Raw genomic sequence first — 9,151 nt, 5'->3', positions numbered from 1 at the left:
GGAGAGTGAAGAAAAGGAAGAGAGATACCCCCTCTTCTACTTGTTGGATCCCGCCTCCTCATGACTGTTCTGCCTGACTTTTGATATGAACTAGTGCCCATAGTTTCCTTTCCTAGGTATCACATAGGTGGCTGCGGAAGGGAATCCCGTGGCACCTGAGGCAGACATTGCATCACACTCATCATTACTTCTGGAGGGTACCCTTGCAAAGCTTGGGTGCTTGCACCAGCAAAGGCTATTGTCTAGAGGTCAGTGTAACTGTTTATGTTACCTTCGCTAGTAGGCATGGGTCATTATTACTGTAGACTATTTTTGGAAGGTCCTTGATTTTCGCTTTCCTGTATTTTGGTGTCTAGTCATCATCACCTAGAGCAGAAATAGTTGCAAGTAGTTTGATTGATTGTATCTTTAGGGATTTTATAGAGAGTTCTCTTTGCTCCTAGTTGGCTTAGGTTTACAATTTTTTTTTGAGTCTTTAATTAGATTTCTTAAAAATAATTAAAAGTTTCTGATCAACTAGTTCGTCGATCTTGGAGGCTTCATGGGATTTCACCTACGAGATGCATCAGGGATTGATCCTCCGGTTGGAGTTATTGATTCACAAGATAGACCTGGTACAAGTAGAGAGTTGGAGAGGAACACTAGAGTTATTTCGAGATTCCTCATCCAATCGGAAGACTTTATTGAGGTCAAGAGCTTTCTGAGTCTCTTTTGACTCCTAATTTTCCTCTTCCTCCCGATCACCCAGACATTTTATTATACGTCGGGACTCCGACCAATAGGCCTTGAAGCCCAGGTTTCTTTCAATAATTTCTTTCGATGACCACTACTGGAAGCATGGTGTCCACCATGAGTGCTACTAGTATGCAAACTCTTGTATCCGTACAAGGAGGAGGAATGATTTCTATACCTTCCATTACTCCTAGAACTACTATATTTGGCTCTACCTCCATTCCATCTTCGAGTGGGGGTACCCAAGCTTTTGCATCTAGCATTGGATTTTTCCCTTTTGGAATGTCGACCAATGCAATTAATTCGGTCCCGTTAAGTATTCCATCAGCTGCCTCCACATCTATGACTTCCATGGAAAGTGATTCAACTTATTTTCAAGGTTTCCATTTTGGGAGTGGTCATATACCAAAGTCCAACCCATATTTAGGATTAGTACCTTTTCCCTATATGGGTCAAAGTTATAATCCGTTTCAAGGTTGGACAAATCTTGCAGTTAGTGGACTTGGAGCTAGGAGCCAATCTTACTTAGGCCAATAGGGGAATATGCCATATTCTTCTATCAGTTCATTCCAAAACTTTTCTCGCTACGCACATGCATGGAACCCTTACCAAGGGCTCTCTGCTCCATTTAACACCTCTATAGGGGGAAATTTCATTGGATACAGAATTTTTTCGGCAGGAGTTGGTCAAACTCCAGTTTTTTTTGGACCATAAGGAGCTCCCTATGGTTCAGGTGGGTCTACGAATTACTTTAGGAAATTTGGTGCCTTCACAAATCCAGGGTATTCTTTTCAGAACATTGGGAATTCCGCCTAGATCGGGTGGAATCCTTAGGGTCCTCCACGACTACCTTTTCTTGCAACGTTAAACTTACCAGATATTTCTAAATTGACTAATGATCTGATTAGATATAACATGACCTGGCCTCCAGTCCCAACCAAACTTCCCTTAGATATACTTAAATTTGAAGGGAAGACTAGTGAAGATCCATGTGACCATGTAACCACTTTCCACTTACGGTGTTCGTCAAACTCCATGATAGATGATTCAATCAGGTTGAGATTATTCCAACGTAACCTAACTAGAAATGCGGCTGAGTGGTACATTAAACTCTTGGGGGTCACCTTCTCTTCTTTTAGTGATTTACAATATTTTTGAACCATTTTCAGTTGCCTGTTTGTTATGATGCTGGATCTGAGTTATTGGCTAATTTTCACCAGGATCAGGCAACCCACATTTTGGATCACATCTAGGAATTGAGGATAAGGAAGAGGCTCATTAAATCTAATATTCCACAATAATTCCTTCTTGAATGGTTTCTTAAATCTTTACAACCTGAGATCTCTAAGGATGTGTCACTCTTCGTTGTGTTCACTAAAGAACATGCTATTTTTACGGCACAACAATTAGAACTTAGATATTATCAATACGTGGTTCTTCAAAAAATCCCACCTGATGCTCCTAGGTCCAAGGTTGATATATCCAAGCCGAAACCAGGTCCCCATGCTGACGGGCTAGTCGGATCGATCGATGCTAACATGACTAACCTGCCAAATCAATTTTAGGCATCTCCATTAGAACATATGCCTTCTCAACCTACGTTTATAAATGCTGTCCAAAATTCTAACCCCAAAGGAAACCAACACTCCGATGGGAAGAAGAAAGGACAAGGTAGGAAAAAGAACGAAGATGAGAAGGGAAATGCAAACAAACCCGACAATGATGCCGGAGGGGGTAGAAAAAAGTTTGAGAAAAAAGTAAAATTTCCATGTAAGTTGTGCAATGGAGATCATTTGACTCATATTTTCCCTAAGATCCAAGATGCTTAGTGCTTGTTGGTTCAACAAGGGTCTTCTAGCTCCCATGCTGTCCTAACTAACGCTTTTCCCCAAGGGAAACAATTACTTGCTAGTGCGAACTCTAGTACTGGTACCCCCATAGGGGGAAGCTAGGAAGGGGATAATACATCAAATGTCTAGATTATGAGTTCACATATTGACATTGCTAGAAAATCACGTGCTTATGGTGAATCAGAATCATCTAAGTCTAAGTCTACTTTCGATGCTTCAGAGCCACTCCATATCGAGAGGCCCTTTGTTGAGTCTATACCTTGAATGCTGAAAGGCTTTGTAAAATGCTTGACCATTAACCCTAATGCTAAGGCAGCCCATAACTACTTGATTGTAGAATATCTGGCTTAGAGTCCTTGTGCTATGTCGGCATTATAGATACTCCAGTCATGCTCCACGCAAAGGAATGCATTACTCACTACAATCGGGGAAATTGATCCAAAAAAATATCTTGTGCTTACATTCGATATGTCAAACACCAAGAAGAGACTCCCGCATCATATGGATTTCTAGATAAAGTCTACATATCGAAAGACCAATATCTTTTGAATTGTTATCGATGAGGGAGCTTCCACATGTGTAATGTCCATATCATGTTGGAAAGCTATTGGATCACCTCGAGCTATTCCTTCACCTACTTTATTGGCAACATTTGATGGTCATTCTCATAGGCCACACGAAATTATTCCAGCCTTTCCCATCTGTGTTGGGGGAAAGGTGGTGAATATTGAAGTATAAATAGTCGATGCGAATGTGGATTACAACCCCCTTTTAGGCAAGAATTGGATTTATGAGATGGATGCTATTGTATCGTCGTTATTTCGCATCCTTTGTTTTCTTCATGAAGGGAGAATTGTAAAGGTTGATCAGATGGATTATTCTCTAGGTGACTCCCACGCATCTCCTAAGTCTACCGTTCCATTAGTGGATAATCCCAAGCAGCATATAGAGAATTTAGGATTTGGAATGTACTCTTCCTTAGTGGGTACCTTTGATCTTCCCACTCCTTCAACTAGAATTAATGCTATTTCATCCTCCAAGGTACCTTCTCGAAGAGAGTTATTTAAAACTCATTATTTTTCAAACCCTTGGCCCTTACCCTCGTCTACCTCCACATTGGATGAAGGGTAGGTAGGTGGAATGGCATGTCCTATGTCTGCAGTAGAAATTGCTTATTAGTTTATTGTTAACTCTACGGGCTCCGTTCCTACTCCTTTTTCACCAGAGGAACTGGATGGGGATGTGGCTTCGGCCTGGACTCTTGATTCAACTTCTGCTCAGGATTGTTTAGATACTATCTTTCCACCTGAAGAAGCAATTCTTGAAGCAATTGCGGGTGTTGAAAGACCATGGAATGATTTGCATCATTGTTCATATTTCCTCCCTCATTTGAGGGAAGTAGAATCAATTTTGTCCAGTCCTTCTACTAGTGATGTTCATGCAATTTTAAACCCTTTGGCCCCAACATAGTTTTCTGCCGGAGGTAACATGTATGTCATCTCACAAACTATTCCGGTGAACATATTAGGCATCCCAATATTATTGAAAATGTCTTCATTGGAGTTGACTGTTCCCCTGAAGAAATTCAAACTTATACCTATCTCTTTAAAGAGTTTTGTGATGTGTTTGCTTGGTCTTATGAGGAAATTCCTGGAATAGATCCATCGATAATCCAACACGAGATAAAGACGTATGAAAATGCCAAACCTATTCATCAAAAACTTCGACCAGTAAACCCTAGAAAAGCAAAAACTATCAAAACTGAGGTCGAGAAGTTGGTTAAGGCAAGTTTCATATACCCCGTTCCTTTAACTGAAAGGGTCTCTAATCCAGTCCCCATAGACAAAAAGCAAGGAACAATTAACGTATGCATTGACTTTAGGGACCTAAATAAGGCTTGTCCTAAGGACAATTACCCCATGCCCTTTATTGATCAGATTATTGATGAATGTGCGGTTATTAAGATATTTTCATTTATGGACGGATTCTCTGGTTATAATCAAATTACTATCCGCCTAGAAGATCAACACAAGGCAACTATTATTTGTCTGTTGAGTACATTTGCGCACAAAAAGATGCCTTTTGGCCTAAAAAATGCTGGAGCTACTTTTTAGCGGGCCATGTCATATGATTTTCACGACATCAAGCACATTATCGAAGCATATCTAGATGATTTAGCTACTCGTTATCGAAAGAGAATTGATCATCCTAAACATCTTCGATTGATTTTTGAACGATGTCGTTTTTATAAAATCCGGTTGAATCCAAATAAGTGCATTTTCGCTGTCACATCCGGTCGGTTTTTGGGATTCATCATGTCAATAGAGGGGATTCGTGTAGATCCCTTCAAGGTTGAGGCAATGCTTTAGTTGCCTCCCCCGTCTTCTATACGTCAACATCAAAGTTACCAAGGAAAAACAAATTTCTTGAGGAGATTTATAACCAATTATGCCGAGATCACAAACAGATTTATGTGATTTCTTAAGAAAGGGGTCCCATTTTTATGGGATGATTTCGTGCAACGATCTTTTAATGCTTTGAAAAAAGCATTAACGTCTGCTCCTTTGTTGAGTCCACCTGATTATAATAGAGATTTCCTCTTGTATCTTGCTGTAGCATAATCAACTATTGGTATCGTCCTGGTTCAAGAAGATGATGCCTTATGTGAGCATGTAATCTACTATCTGAGCCGAGGCTTGGTTAGTCCTAAAACGTGTTATTCTCCCATTGAGAAATTAGCTTTGGAAACTATTCATGCTATCCAGAGGCTTAGACATGATATTCCACTTCGAAAAACTTTCATCATAGCAGCTGTCAATCCATTTCATTTTGTTCTCAGTAGGCAAGTGATTGGGGGAAAATATAATAGATGGATTGTTATTTTACAAAACTTCGACCTCGAATTCATGTCGGCTAAACCTAAGAAATATTTAATATTTGAAGAGTTGATCTCAAAGCTGCCTTGTGAAGAATAAACCGTTTACGAGGAAATTTTTCCTGATGAACATATATTTCTTATTTCCTCGCAAGATCCTTGGTATGGAGATATCATTCTATATCTCCAAACTTCGAAGTCTCTGCCTGCTTTTTCCAAGGACGAGCGTAGAAAATTGTGTCACCTCACTAAAAGTTATGTTATTATAGGTGACACTTTATATCGTCGCGGGATTGATTCAATCCTTAGACATTGTTTAACCTTGGAAGAAGCTAAGTCAATGCTTAATGATTGCCACAATGGAGCTTGTGGTGGTCATATATCTAGGCTTGCTACAACCCAATTTTTTTTGTGAGTAGGATACTTTTGGCATTTGATCTTCAAAGATTGTATTGAAGCGGTCAAGAGATGCCATCCTTGTCAGGTTTATTATAAAAAAATGTTCGCACATCTAGCTGCACTTTTCCCTATGATCACCGTCGGCCCTTTCACAAAGTGGGGCATTGATTTTACTACTTGTAATCCGCCTTCGGCACAAAATCACAAGTATATCATCTTGGCCGTAGACTACTTTACTAAGTGGGTTGAGGCTATGCCTACTTTCAAGAATGACAGTGAAACAACGACCTTGTTTCTCTTCAATCAAGTTATTTCCAGGTTTGGTATTCCTAAAGAGATTGTCACTGACCATGGTAGTCATTCCAGAATCAATTGATGTCCGAATTGGCTCTCAAATTGGGTTTCCTGTAGGAGCATTCATCTCCGTATTATCCTCAGGCCAATGAGAAGTTCGAAGCCGTGAACAAATCCCTTAAAATCATCCTGCAAAGGATGATTAACAAAGCTAGATCCAATTGACACATCATGTTATATCCGACACTTTGGGCATACCGAATTTCAGTTAAGACTGCCACTGGTTTTACTCCCTTTCAACTAGTTTACAGGTTGGAATCTATTTTTCCTGTAGAATGTGAAATTCCTTCCCTTAAACTGGCTATTGAACTTCTTCCTGAGACTTCTAGTCTCAAAGAATGCCTCGTTCATTTGGAACATCTTGATGAGCAGTGTCGAGATGCTGCTACAATAAACAAAGCCAATAAAAAGAGGGTAAAAACTCAATACGATAAAGTTGTCCATATTTTTCTGAAGGCAACCTTGTCTTGGTCTACAATAAAGACAAAGATGCCTTAGGGGCAGGCAAGTTTAAATCTATGTGGTATGGTCCCTTCATTATCAAGCGAGTTTTGAAAAAGGGAGCTTATGAATTGATTGATTTTGAAGGAAACAAGTTGGAGGAGCCTAGAAATGGGCTCTACCTTAATAAGTACTTTGCTTAGGATTCAGCCGAGCATTTACTTGTTTGTATATATTGTATGATTGTACATATCTATCTATGGTTTTAGTGATGTCGATATTTTTCTATCTTTTTTGGTAGGTATTGATGGACGATTTGATATATCTAGGGTTCGCCGATGGTGCCAGTAGACACACCTGGAACCTTGCTTCCGCGGCTTGGGTGAATTATTATCCATCTATCCAGTTGATGGTTTCGAGAGGAGCATGTATTGATCCCGCTTCAAATAATATTGCCGAATATACTGTTGTTATTAATTTACAATCTGAGGTGATATCTCTTGATATTGTTTCGTTAGCAGTTTATTTTGATTTACAACCGGTGGTATCTCAACTGGATAACATCTATCGGGTACGAGATCCTTATTTGTATTGAAAATTTCTGAGAGTGCATTTATTGCAAAGATCATTTGTTTACATCACATTTTTTCACATTCCACGCTTAGAAAATTCCTTAGCAGATTATATTGCTAATCAAGCATTGAATTGGCATATAAATCATTCATCACATTAAAACATAAAAAATTATTCGAAGTATCATCTGTATATATTATCATCATAAAAACATCTATATACAGATAGAGTTTTTGTGTCCAAAATAATATACAAAATTGAGACAAAATGCCCTACAAAATTTGGGCTTATGCCCATCATCATGTCTAATCACAAAAAGATCTGATCATCTATCTGATGATCCTGCTCAGGATGAGTAGCTAGAAAGAAAACGACGACATTAGCCACCCGTCAAAATAGTCACACCTAATCCCGTGGTACTCCCACCACGCGCTGCTGCATCTCCTCTAGTAAGTCCTCTATGGCCACCATGGGTACTTGATGAGTAAATCTCACCAAGTTTCTCTGGATTGCATGGAGGACTCTCTCAGTATCAGCTGCAACCCCTTCAACATCCATTCCATGACATAGCAAGTTTCTCTGCATTGCATGGAGGACACTCTCAGTCTCAGTTGCAGCCCCTTCGACATCCCTTCCATAACACCTATGTCGAGGAAGTCCATCAGGTCTCACTGGTCCCACATTGAAGCATGATCAATAATTTTGTAAGTGTCGTGTCTCATCAAAAAGATATTTAATTCATTTATATTGAAAATCCAAAAAAAAAACAAAAATCTTAAAAATTCAAAAATTCAAAAATCATTTATACCTGTGGCACCCCATGCTGCGTCTAGTGGCAATACTAGATTTGGATCTCCTCAGAAATCCATGCCGGCATAAGGGTACTCTTCCACTGCAATGACCTATTATTCCCACCAAAGGAAAAACTTGTCATCAAAACTCGTCCTAGGGACCTCACCTCCCCCTAGGCGTTTCATCAAGTCAACCCATCTGCCCATCCGTGGATCTTTCGGGCTACTGATTATGGACAGTACCATGGGACGAAGCCCATGTACTCTCTCAAAAAAGAAAGAACATAAGATAGTTCCATATCCAAAATTCTTCATCTGACCCTTTTGGATGGAAGTGAGTTGTTTCTTCATGTTGGTTAGCAGAGGTGTACACCAATTGAAGACTGTAGTGAGACAATCCACTACAAGGCTCATAGAAACACGTGAAGCCTGATGTAGAGTAGCATAACCATTTACCCTGGCTATGGTAAATAGTAGGATTCTCAATGATAAACTCTCTACATACTTGATTGGAATCTGACTTCTAACCTTTTCGAGGTTGCCAAGACAGTATATGCGGATGTAGTCTTGTACACTGAGACTACCTCTTCTCCTGCTAGTTGAGTGCACTCTCTCTCCCCTTTGGGAAAAACATGTAATGGAATAAATGTCTTCTATCTCGATCCTCAGGGGCATCTGATCAATCACGAATGCATCTTCTTTTGCACTCCAGTATTGAATAAGAAGCTTAAGCAATTGAGTATTCACCTTCATGTTGGCATTTTGAAGAATTTTAACAAACCTCATTGTCTCAAGGCATCTAATGCGTTTTGATCCTCCATCACTTGGTTATCAATGGCACTGTACTCTCTTTCACGCCAGGTAATTGTCATCTTGCAAAAAAAATATGTTTCATATCATTAAATCCATGTTTCAAATTTTAAACTCGTGCACATGTGGGTTCATTTTTTACACAGTCGCATATAGGGCCTTTGTATACACGGGTCACCTGTATCCAACCCATGTGTACGTAGAATAAAAAGATTAAAAATAATTTCTTACGGTCAAATTTATGAAAAAACATCTGAAAAGCATAAAAAATGATCAAAATTATGATTATAGGGTTACCTGGAAGATTTGAAGCAATTTGAACGGTT

Source organism: Pinus tabuliformis, chromosome Q (genome assembly GCF_031772625.1).
Source record: "Pinus tabuliformis cultivar Carrire ecotype Pingquan chromosome Q, CPIR1, whole genome shotgun sequence".
In the NCBI taxonomy this organism is placed as follows: Eukaryota; Viridiplantae; Streptophyta; class Pinopsida; order Pinales; family Pinaceae; genus Pinus; species Pinus tabuliformis.
The sequence above is the reverse complement of the archived record's forward strand: the minus strand, read 5'-3'. Positions refer to the sequence as shown.